The following is a 10,720-nucleotide window of genomic DNA, read 5'->3' as shown; positions in this document are numbered from 1 at the left end:
TGCAGAAGACCACCTCCCCGCCCCCCAGAATGGAATGAGTCCATGAAGGAGTGTGGAGAAGAACGGAAGGAAGGGGACGGATCCTTGGAGAGAATGCAGAGAGGGGTACAGAGGAAGGACAGCACTCCGAAGAGAATGTAAGAAGACATGAAGCTCAGCCCTAGGTGCTGTGCAGGGGCTGGAGTCTCTTCAATGGAAGACCGCAGTTGTGATAGAATATTGATAAGTGAAGCTGGTGTGAACGGGAAGCATCTGTGACAAAGTACTTCATCACTTGTATGTGCATTTTGTGTGTGCGTGTGCGTTAACACATCAGTCATTAGCCCAAGCAGCTGTTCGGAGAGACACACCACTGCTCCTCTGTAACAACCTACCACATCGCAAAGGTACTCTCAGACAAAGAGCTTTATATGCAGTGTTTGTGTAAAGGTAAAAGCAAAGTCTTGTGCGTCTGCAGTGGTACCGCAGATGAGCTGTTGCCAGCCAACGAATAAAAAGAGGATATAGCAAGGGATTTAAAGAGTGAGGAAATGAAGAGGAGACCAACATATAGATTTACATATGCCAAAAGTAGAAAAGGCAGAAGGAGGAGAACAGAGCATGCGGGAGAAGAGAAGCTTCTCAGAGGGGCTCATTTGCGATCTGATTTAATTCAATAAATTCCTCAATTTCATTATGAGGAAAACAAAACAACCTACTTAATTTCTGGAACGAATGCAAAGCAAATATGCAGAGATGAGTTATTTTAAACCTCCTGTGCATTGTAGCTTCCTCAGACTGACACAGATAAACAAAACCGAAACACAAAATGTGACCGTCAAGTCAGGCAGACCCTCAAATCAGAATGTCATTTCAGGAAACTGGTTCGGGAAATGCTCTGTGCAATTGCACATGAGAAAATCTGACCTTTGGCCTCTCAGAGAACCAGAAGCAGTGTGAAGCGTTGGTCCGAGGTCAGAGCCCTGACTTAGTACACACTTTAATGATGTTAAACTAATATGGATACACTGTACAGCACTGCAGTGGCAATAATAAGATAATTATAAGATGTGTGTTTTCTTGTGGGGGTGTTAATTAGTGTGTAACTGTGTGTGTATTCGTACTGAACCGCCACGGTATAAACCTCATGTTGCTGCAGTTATTTGCTGAAATAACGATACACTGCTATACTGATATCCTTAGGAGAGTATGTCTCTTTAACTTGATTGGTTAACTGAGTTACATGGTCATGTTTGTACTGTTTCTCTACTGTGTGATTTTACTTGTTTGGTTTGGGATTGGCCTTGTAGGTTGTTTCATAATTCATTCATAATTCTGTGTGTGATGGTGCTGACTGCCCTGTGGGAAATATTTCTGGTGTTAAGATTATAGGGTCAGATTTATCGCTAATCAGTAATTTCCTAATAGAGTAGGTCAGGTTAAGTAACCTTCTGTGGCTTTGTGTGGTCTGGTTCTGAATTTAATATAATGCAGTAATGGAGATGATGAGTGGTGCTCAGAGATAAGTCAGCCAGGGGGCCTGTAACTCACTCACATGCTTTTGGCAGGCTGATGTTTGTCCATGAGGGGGCACTACTAGCTCTTAAGTAGATTTTTGTGTAAGGAATCGAAAGAGAGAAAACTCACTTTTCTGTAAAGGCTCATATATGCTCAACATTAAATACGGATATGGATACAGACAGAGCCTTCTGTCCGTACTCTGCATCCATTTCCTCCATATTTGTGTCATTCTCTGAAAGCTTACAGATACGGATGTAACGGTGCAGTACCACTAAAGGAAGAAGGGGCAGTGTAGACAATAATATAATTTACACACTTTATAGACATTTACACCTTTAGCACTTTTGTCTTTTTTGCATTAAGTACACTAGCATGATCTCCTCCACCGTCGCCGTGACTCTGAACTGCCCTCCATTGCCTAATATCCATGCCTAAGTAAACAATGCATATAAGTATGTGGGCAGGGACAGTTACAACACTTGAAAATTGACACAGAGGACATTGTGAGCTTTATAAATCTAGTTCTGAGTGTTCTCCAGAGGAGAACAGAGGAGGATGGTCACCTTGTGAGTCTTGGTTCCTCCCAAGGTTTCTTCCTCCAGCTCTGAGGGAGTTTTTCCTTGCCACTGTCGCTGTTGGTTTGCTCACTGGGGGTCTTTGATCCTTCATGTCTTACGTTATTTCTTTTTTGTCTCTGTCTTTTACTAATTATTAATTATGTAAATTAATTAAGCTGCTTTGTGATGACAACTGTTTAAAAAGCGCTATACAAATAAATCTTGGTTTGACTTCTTGCAAAGTAGCAAAAGCAGCTAATATGTTCAACAACAGACCTCTGTTCACAACCAACACAAGGGTTAAGCACAAAAACAGTGTCAGCTTACAGCTAATTAATGTTATTCTAGACTGAACTATGTTTTCTGTTGAGATTTATTGACATGGTGAGCCAGTAGAGTAACTAAAATCATATGGGCTCCAGTGTAAAGAAAAAAAAAACATACAAAAATAACCTTGCTAACTTAGCTCATCTGCTCTCTGTTGCTACGTCTCAGCCATGTTTGTGCCACTGCAGGTTAATGATTTAATTGTATTGAGTTATTATGACTCCCTGCAAGTTCTGGGTGCAAAATTGCCAACATAAGGGTTCCTATAAAGACATTACAGAGCCCAGCCGGGTCCCAGCGGCTCCCAACTGCCCTGTCTGCAGTGCTGATAGTAAGCTAGCTTACCTGCCTGATGAGCATTACCCTGTTTAAGGTTCAAGTGTAATTCCAGGGAAAGTTAACAAGGGAATATGTGTTGTCAACGTTAGGTCACTCCTGGGACACAGAGGCTGCTAACCTTAACGCACACTGTGCAGTAAGTAAACCAAGCTCTTTCACATGTGTATACACACAGACACACACAGACACACACACATACTTACACACCTATTTTAGTCATGCATAATCAAAGCACAGTCTCCTATGGAGTGCCCTACATCCTGAAATGCACTAATCCATTGTGGCTAGTCCCCTAAGAGTCAGACAGAGTGGGTCTTATAATAGAGCGCATAGCTTTTCATTAGCACATAGCCAGTGTGTGTATGCTGCTAATGGCAGAGTCTGGGCTTTTAACACTAGCGCATTCACAGAGGACTCCGGCAGATGGCTGTTCTGGCACTGACTGAGTCCTCTCTCCCATTCAGTAATGCGCCCGCACTGACAAGACAATGCATTAACTCATATTTTACTGTTGTACCTGCAGTCAAAGTGCCTCTGCCTTCCGAGGCGCTCTCTTTTTTTCCCTCTGCCTTCCCTTCTCCCTCTCTGTTCCACTAGCCCCTGCAATTATTTGCATAAGCGTTCCTTTCACGTGCACAGCAAACGCTTGCCTTTTAAATAATTGATCAGTAAAAAAAAAGGGAAGAAAAAAGACAGTGAAGCTCTCAGCTCTCAATCTTCTGTTGAAGAGGAGACAAAAAAAAAAAAGTTAAAGAAGATGCCAGTGGCACCTCACTCCCAGAAGCACAAAGAGACTGGAATAAGAGACATCAAAATGTCAGAAGAATAGCAGCTGTTTGTGTGAGAACACGGGGCCTTGCCTGTAAAGTAAACTTTTCCCCAACTCCCCCAGTCCGCACGTCTGTGTGGAGGCAGGGCTGAGATTGCGGAGGACATCACTATGGAGAGACAGACTGAGGCGAGCAGTCAAACTGTCAGATGGAGGCAGCCAGACGGAACAAAGACGAACAGAAAGACAATTACGACCGCGCAGCAGAGTGGCAGAGAAATCATACACACAGGCGCACACACACACACACACACACACGTACACTCTCACGCGGCCTGACACGCAGGAGAGCTCTGCACGCCCCACTCAGCAGGACACACACTTATAGTACGGCCCGATTTAAATAATAGAAAAAAATTGTGCAAACTCAAAGGAGTGTGCATTTTGCTGCAGCACAATCATACACAGGAACCGGGGTAAACATATGTTCCACACGGCCTGTAAGTGCAGGATACCTTGATACCTGGATTTCCTGGCAGTATCAAATGTATACAATTGTAACCCAACCTGCCATCCAGTTTACGCAGGATGACGAGAAGCTGTCACAAATGGTTGCAGAAGGTCACAGAAAAATAAGGGTGGGGAACTCTCAAGGCCTTCTAGGCCCTTAGTGTATGCCCAATTTTGTGAGGGAAATGCTGCAACTGCTACACGGTCCAATTAGGATTTTTTACTTATTGGTATCTCCATAGATACAGCTAAACAAGCTCTTCCATTGGTTGGGACTTTACTAGTAGAACGGAAGACCTACTCTATTAGACTAACTACCAGTGTACACAGTTATACCAGAGTATTATTACCACCTGCCTGAAAATGGCATTAAGCACCCTTAGCGAGACATCATGCCATGGACTGTATTAGGTGAGGAAAGCTGTTCACTATAGAGCACTAGAGAGAGAGATTGCTCTGTACCACTCACAGGTGTCGTCGTTCCCCTCTGGCACCAATAGCACCATCAGGGGCACCACTGTTATGATGTTGGGAGGCAGTCAATGTGTGAGAAGTCCATTCTCATTACAGCTTTAGTACAGCGGCTCTAGAACATCCCACGAAGTTAGTGGTTTCCGAGATGCTACCACTCTTCGCCCGGTACCCTATTATCAAGTTGCGTATTTTGCCCATGACGATCGTTTTGCAGTCTGCTACAGCTGACTGGTGTGCTTGCTTACTTATACATGCAGCAACCAAGCAAACATGGTTACGTTGTGACAACATTGAGACAACCTATCGTTTTGGTGCCCACAAGCTGGATAATGAATCATGATTGGAATCTTGGAAAGCTGTCAAAAGGTAGTCTTATGCCTAAGAGGCAATGTTACCTAGTGATGAGGACGTTTTTCGTTTCGTTTCACTGTGTACTCTGTATACAGTTGAAATGACAATAAAGCAAAAATGACTTGACTTGAGTTTATTTCAAATAATCAGGAACTGACAGAGGAACTAAAAAATTATTTCTTAATTTCTGGTGGGCCAAAAAGGTTCCAGTGCATTACTGTTAGCATAGTGCTAACATACTATTAGAATGGCTTATCAAAGCTAGCACAAATGAACATCGTCATACAGGTGTATATGCATATTTTTTTCATTTTTCATTTTTTGACCAAGTTTTATTTTGTTTATTTGTAGCCTGAACTGAAGGCCTACTATTAATAGCCACACTATTCACTGAAGCACAGATGTATAACTGAAGAAGCCCACAACAACGGTGTGCTCTCCAGAAAGGAGGATAGATATGGAAAGGCATTCTGAATCAGAATCAGGTTCCACCGGGAAACAAAAATCCTGGAATGACTATTTTGCATCCCACACATCCACATCCTCAGTCAGTCTGCAGTGGCCCGGCGGGAGCGCTGAGAGACTCTGAGTGAAATTACAAAGCAGTCCTGCTGCAGCATGGAAATGAAATGAGCGAGAGCCACAGGAAGTGGAAAACCTTTCCAACTCATTGCAGTATGTGTGTGTGTGTGTTTGTTTGCTTGTACGTGTGTGTGTGTGTGGGGGGGGGGTATATGTGTGTGTGTTAGTGCAGTGGCTTTCTGAAAAATATTATGAAAAAAGATGTTTCAGGTACTATGGTTTAGTGAGAAATTTAAAATAATTAGAGATCAGGTAAGCCATGTTTAGTCATTTCAGGGATGTGTCATTATCTGTGTTGCCCTTCACATCATGAATTATGACCTGAAATTATAGCTGTCCAGGGAACAGTGAGAATGACAGATCCATGAAGATGTTGACAATAAATCTTTTACCTTAACTTACACTCTACTGCCCTCTAGTGAGGCAGTGACTTACCAGAGTACATTAGGAACAAGCAAAGCTCACAGCATTACTTCGCATTCGACTGACTGAGCTCTTGTGAGCTATTTCTTGTAGGTGTTGGATTTCCTGCATTGTGCAGCAGCACAGTCATGCACAGGAACAGCTGTAAACATATGTTGCACACGTTCTGTAAGTGCAGGATACACTGTCCTAGCAGTATCAGATGTTTACAACTGTAACCCAACTGGTCATGGTGGAAAAGCAGTTTATTTAGGGGGACAAAGAACTGCATCAAATGGTAGCAGAAGTCACAGAAACATGAAGGTGGGGAACCCTCAAGACCTTCTAGGCCTTTAGTGTTGGCCTAACAAATGCTGGGGATTTATTGTGAGCATCAGTTGGTAGCACATAATTAAAACATAAAGGTGGGGAGCCCTCAAGGCCTTATAGGCCTTCGGTGCAGGCCGAATGATTTCTAGGAATTAGGAACATATGACTCTAATTTTGATTCATGCTTGTGTTGAAACCTTTCACTACAAAAACAATTGTCCAATTCCATTGGTTGGGACTTCATTAGTAGAACTGAAGGCCTAATGCATTAGACTAACATTCTACACTAACTGTAAATAGATACTTACAAAGTGCAAACTGTACATTCGACAGACTCTAACAAAGAATCAAGGTAGCTCTTGTGAATGTTTTCTTGTAGGTAATTTCAACAATTAATTAACAAATGCTTGTTATGATTTATGTCACTGTCTGGAACTGTGGAACAGTTCCTGCTTACCAGCAGCACTGTCACTCTTTAAATGCATCTACTGTAGAATTGTACCTGCAAGATTACAGTAATGTTTATTTACAGGACTGTTACTGGAGTTCAGTTACTGCACATCACAGTGTTTTACAGTAAGGTATTGTTTATATACAGGGCTGTTAAACTGTATGGTAAGTCCAAATATCGGAGTAATACGACAAGTAATGCAGTAGTCTACTGTACTGCTGACCAAAGCTTCAGGGAAATATTACATATGAAAAAGACATATTGTTGATTTCGCAGCTCTCACATGGTGTAACTCTCTAGGCATTGACCAAGTGCTCTGGAGATTTTGAGTTTGATCCCTGGTGATGCCATAGCCAAAAATGGACAGTTAGCATTCTCCAGATGTGTTGAGCCCTACTAGTGGTGGAAACTGGCAGTGACAAGGTGGGAGAGAAACATGGAGAAAGAGCTGCACAACATACATCATTAATATATATATAAGAATTTGGTCCACCAGTTTGAATTTTTGGGGGTGTTTCTGAAATCAATACATATACATCAAGGGGGTGGAAAAAACACATACAGTTCACTTAATATATAAAAAATAAAGATGCTTTTGGTTGCCAAAGTTTCAAGCATAATTTCATTGGTTGTTTTACTGGCACAGTCCACATATTTTTGATATGCTTGAGATCAGGACTTCGGTAAGGCCATTTCAAAAGCTTAAAGTTAGCCTTACTTATCCATTTCACAACCACCTCTGATGTGTGTTTGGTCATTCACCTGTTGGAACAACCATCTGTGTACACATTTTATCCATCTAGCTGACGGTTTGAGGTCATGCTGTAGAATTTGGAGACAGTCCCCCTTCATCATTTTTTCTTTCAACTTCGTAGAAATGTACCATCTGGAGTTAGGAAATATCTGAAATCTGTAAGGATGAACGTGCCTAAAGCCCTTCCTCCCTAATTTACCTAGAGTCTGCTTAAACCTCCACCACCCTGTCACCTCCCTTTTAAACCTGTCATCTGTCTTTCCTGGCTCCACAAATCACAGGGGGTGCTGTCTTCCTACCACAAGCAGAAGCCACATAAGGTAAGTGCCTCTCTTAAAGTCTTCTCCCAGATCATCATAAGCTGTCATCCTGAACTCCAAACTAGCAGATTAACAGTTGGAGTTCATGGGGTTGAATGCCTCACCTTTACTCCTTTAAATGTCTTTGTCCATGTGGTCGGCTGCAAACTTAGTCAAGCTGGAAGGTGTTGATTTTGGGGCAGAGCCTTCTTGTTTGGAAAGCAGCTTCTCAGTCCATCGTGATGTAAAACTCGCCTGAATGTAGACAGCGACCCTAGTGTTTCAGTTCATGGCAGGCCTTGATTTCTTACCATCCTAAACAAGTTCCTCTCAGCTGAGGGTAACACTATGGGTATTGTTCCTCAAAGCATAACATTCATTTAATGCACTTTTGCTGACCTTTAAGACTCCAAATCTGGCAGGAAGTGCACATCTGTTGTGATATAACGCTACAGGCACAGGAGCTGCTGCTTTGACCAGAGTATCAAGTGCAGCTCTTCGTTCGTGCCTCCTCTCAATTGTAGGAGTATTTCTTTGAGAAAAGGCGGTTCGGATAAAGGCATAGAGGCTGCAGAAGGTCATCAGGTATTCCTTGTATTGTTCATCTTGTATTGCTACAGCAGAATGTGAATTTTCTCTGTATTCAGATCAGTATTTCTCAAGATTGTCCTTGACAAAATCAAAAGTTTATCCCTTTTTTATCCCAAGTGAGCATCTCACAGCCAGACTAGAGTAAAACTAACCTTCACATAGATGCAAAGCTGTGGAATGTTTGTGAGTTTCCATTCACAGATTCTATGAACATGTATGCAATGAGTATTACACAGATATCATGCAAATACAATGATTAAACTGTAGTATTCCGATATTAGATCTTCCAGTACAAAATAATGTGTCATACCTGTTTTCACTAATTATGTACATTTAAGTGCCTCATTTAGACTAGAAAGTCCAGTTGGTTCAGATAACACTGAATTTGAGCCACTCTGTCTGCCCGCTTTACCTCACCTACGAGTTCAGTTGTGACTATTTCAAAGTTGACAATTCTTTACAAAGATTAATCAAGGTATTATATTAGTGAATCATTTGGAATAAACCGCAGTGATTAGGAGATGAGTAAAATAAAGTATTAAGTACCCCATGGCACCACCCCAAACCGCCCTGATGCCGCACATGCCCTTTTGCATGCACAGGCCTCACACAAAGGAGAGGAGACCGTGGTAAGCATGAGGGTGGAGCTGCTGAAAGACTGCTGGTGGCAAAGAACACAAATGCAGAGACAGTTAGAGCTTTATTCAGGCTGTTAATGTGTTTCTGCGTAAGTCACTTGACCCCTGTGTTTGCATTGTCTCTACCACTTTCCACTTATATATATATATATATATATATATATATATATATATATATATATATTACTTCTCTATTTATGCCACATACACTCTATGTCCAAATGTTTGTGGACACCATTTCAAAAGGAATGCATTCAGCGCTTCCCCCCTGCGCTGCCCACTGCTCCGAGCATGTATGCTTACTGTCACTGTGTTTGCTCACTAGTGTGTATGTGTGTGTTCACTGAACGGATGGGTTGAAGATGGAGGTTTAAATTTCATCTGTGTCCAACAGAAATGGTGATTATGGTTGTCTTGTCTTGTCTGTGCTGAGACAATGAAGTTAGGGACCATTTCTTGAAAATGCTCAATGCTCACATACTCCTTGGTTATGGTTATATCTCAGGAACATGATGCTTAATTTTTTCCATGTGCATCTGATTAATTGTGCATGGGTACTACTACTACTGCTACTACACTCTACTAACTAATATGTCATATAACCCTAAACATAAAGCATCTGTTTTCCTGATGTATCTATTGTTCTAATGGCAGATAATAAACACTACATTTGTGTCTTCCTTAGCCCAAAACAGCTGGCGTGTAAAAGTGGATGACATTAACTCTGTGTATATACACCGATCAGCCACAACATTAGCACTAATGACAGGTGAAGTGAACCACATTGATTATCTTCATCTACAGTGGCATCTGTTAAGACATGGGATTCATTATACAGCAGGTGAACAGTCAGTTCTTGAAGGTGATGTGTTGGTAAAAGCAAGAAAACTGGGCCAGCATAAGAATCTGAGGCACTTTGACATGAGCCAAATTGTGATGGCTAGACGACTGTGACGGGTCAGAGCATCTCCAAAACAGAGCACAAGGGGGCCCACTCAATATTAGTCAGGTGGTGCTAATTGCATTGGTTATGTATACCACAAAGGCAAATGTTGTAGCATTCATTGTATCCTTATGTCCAGGCTTTTATCTGACCACTGCACTACAAATATGCTATCAGAGAGAGCTGCTGGGTTATTTTTAACTGGAGGACATGAAATTGGACCCTGTGTTCACCCAGAGAGAGATACAGAAAGTGGAAAACAGTTTGCATACATATAGTTTGTACAGAAGGGGTGTTAATCTGTCCATTTATTATTTACTCCTTAAGGTGCCCTAAAATGGAAAAAAAAGTATTTATCTGAGCATAGTTGAATATTGAAAGCCCAGTACATGGAAGTGACATGCTGTGAACCTTAGACACTGAGCAGAGCTGAAAAATAGGCCAATTCCAGAACCCCAGGCACATTATATATATTTAAATCTTTCATATGTTTTTTAGGGAACCAAAAGTGGTTATTTTATGGCATGGTTCAAAGAACCTTTTAAAGCACTGTTATTTTTAAGTGTATGCCCAGGATAATGACTGTAGAAATCATGGATGCTGTGGTTCCATTCCCTTCTGTTCTATCGAAATGAAGCCAAAACTGTCTGCCATTTTGTCAAATTTGCAACCAGAGACCAAAGGCGGAGCCAGACTCGCCTTCTCATGCAGTAGTATTGCCCCCTTCTCCCTGACCAGACATTTCTGATATCACCTTCATTGAGCTTAGAGCACAGAAGTAAAGCAGATTTTCCTCCTGGTTTTAGTTTGTCCAGTAAGTGTAAATTTTCAACAGTAAAAGTGAAGCCCATGTAAGTCCCACTACTACTCAACTACTCTATGTAATGAACAGAAAGGGCACCG

Source organism: Salminus brasiliensis, chromosome 2, assembly GCF_030463535.1.
Source record: "Salminus brasiliensis chromosome 2, fSalBra1.hap2, whole genome shotgun sequence".
NCBI classification, from domain to species: Eukaryota; Metazoa; Chordata; class Actinopteri; order Characiformes; family Bryconidae; genus Salminus; species Salminus brasiliensis.
This window is presented reverse-complemented; position numbering follows the sequence as displayed.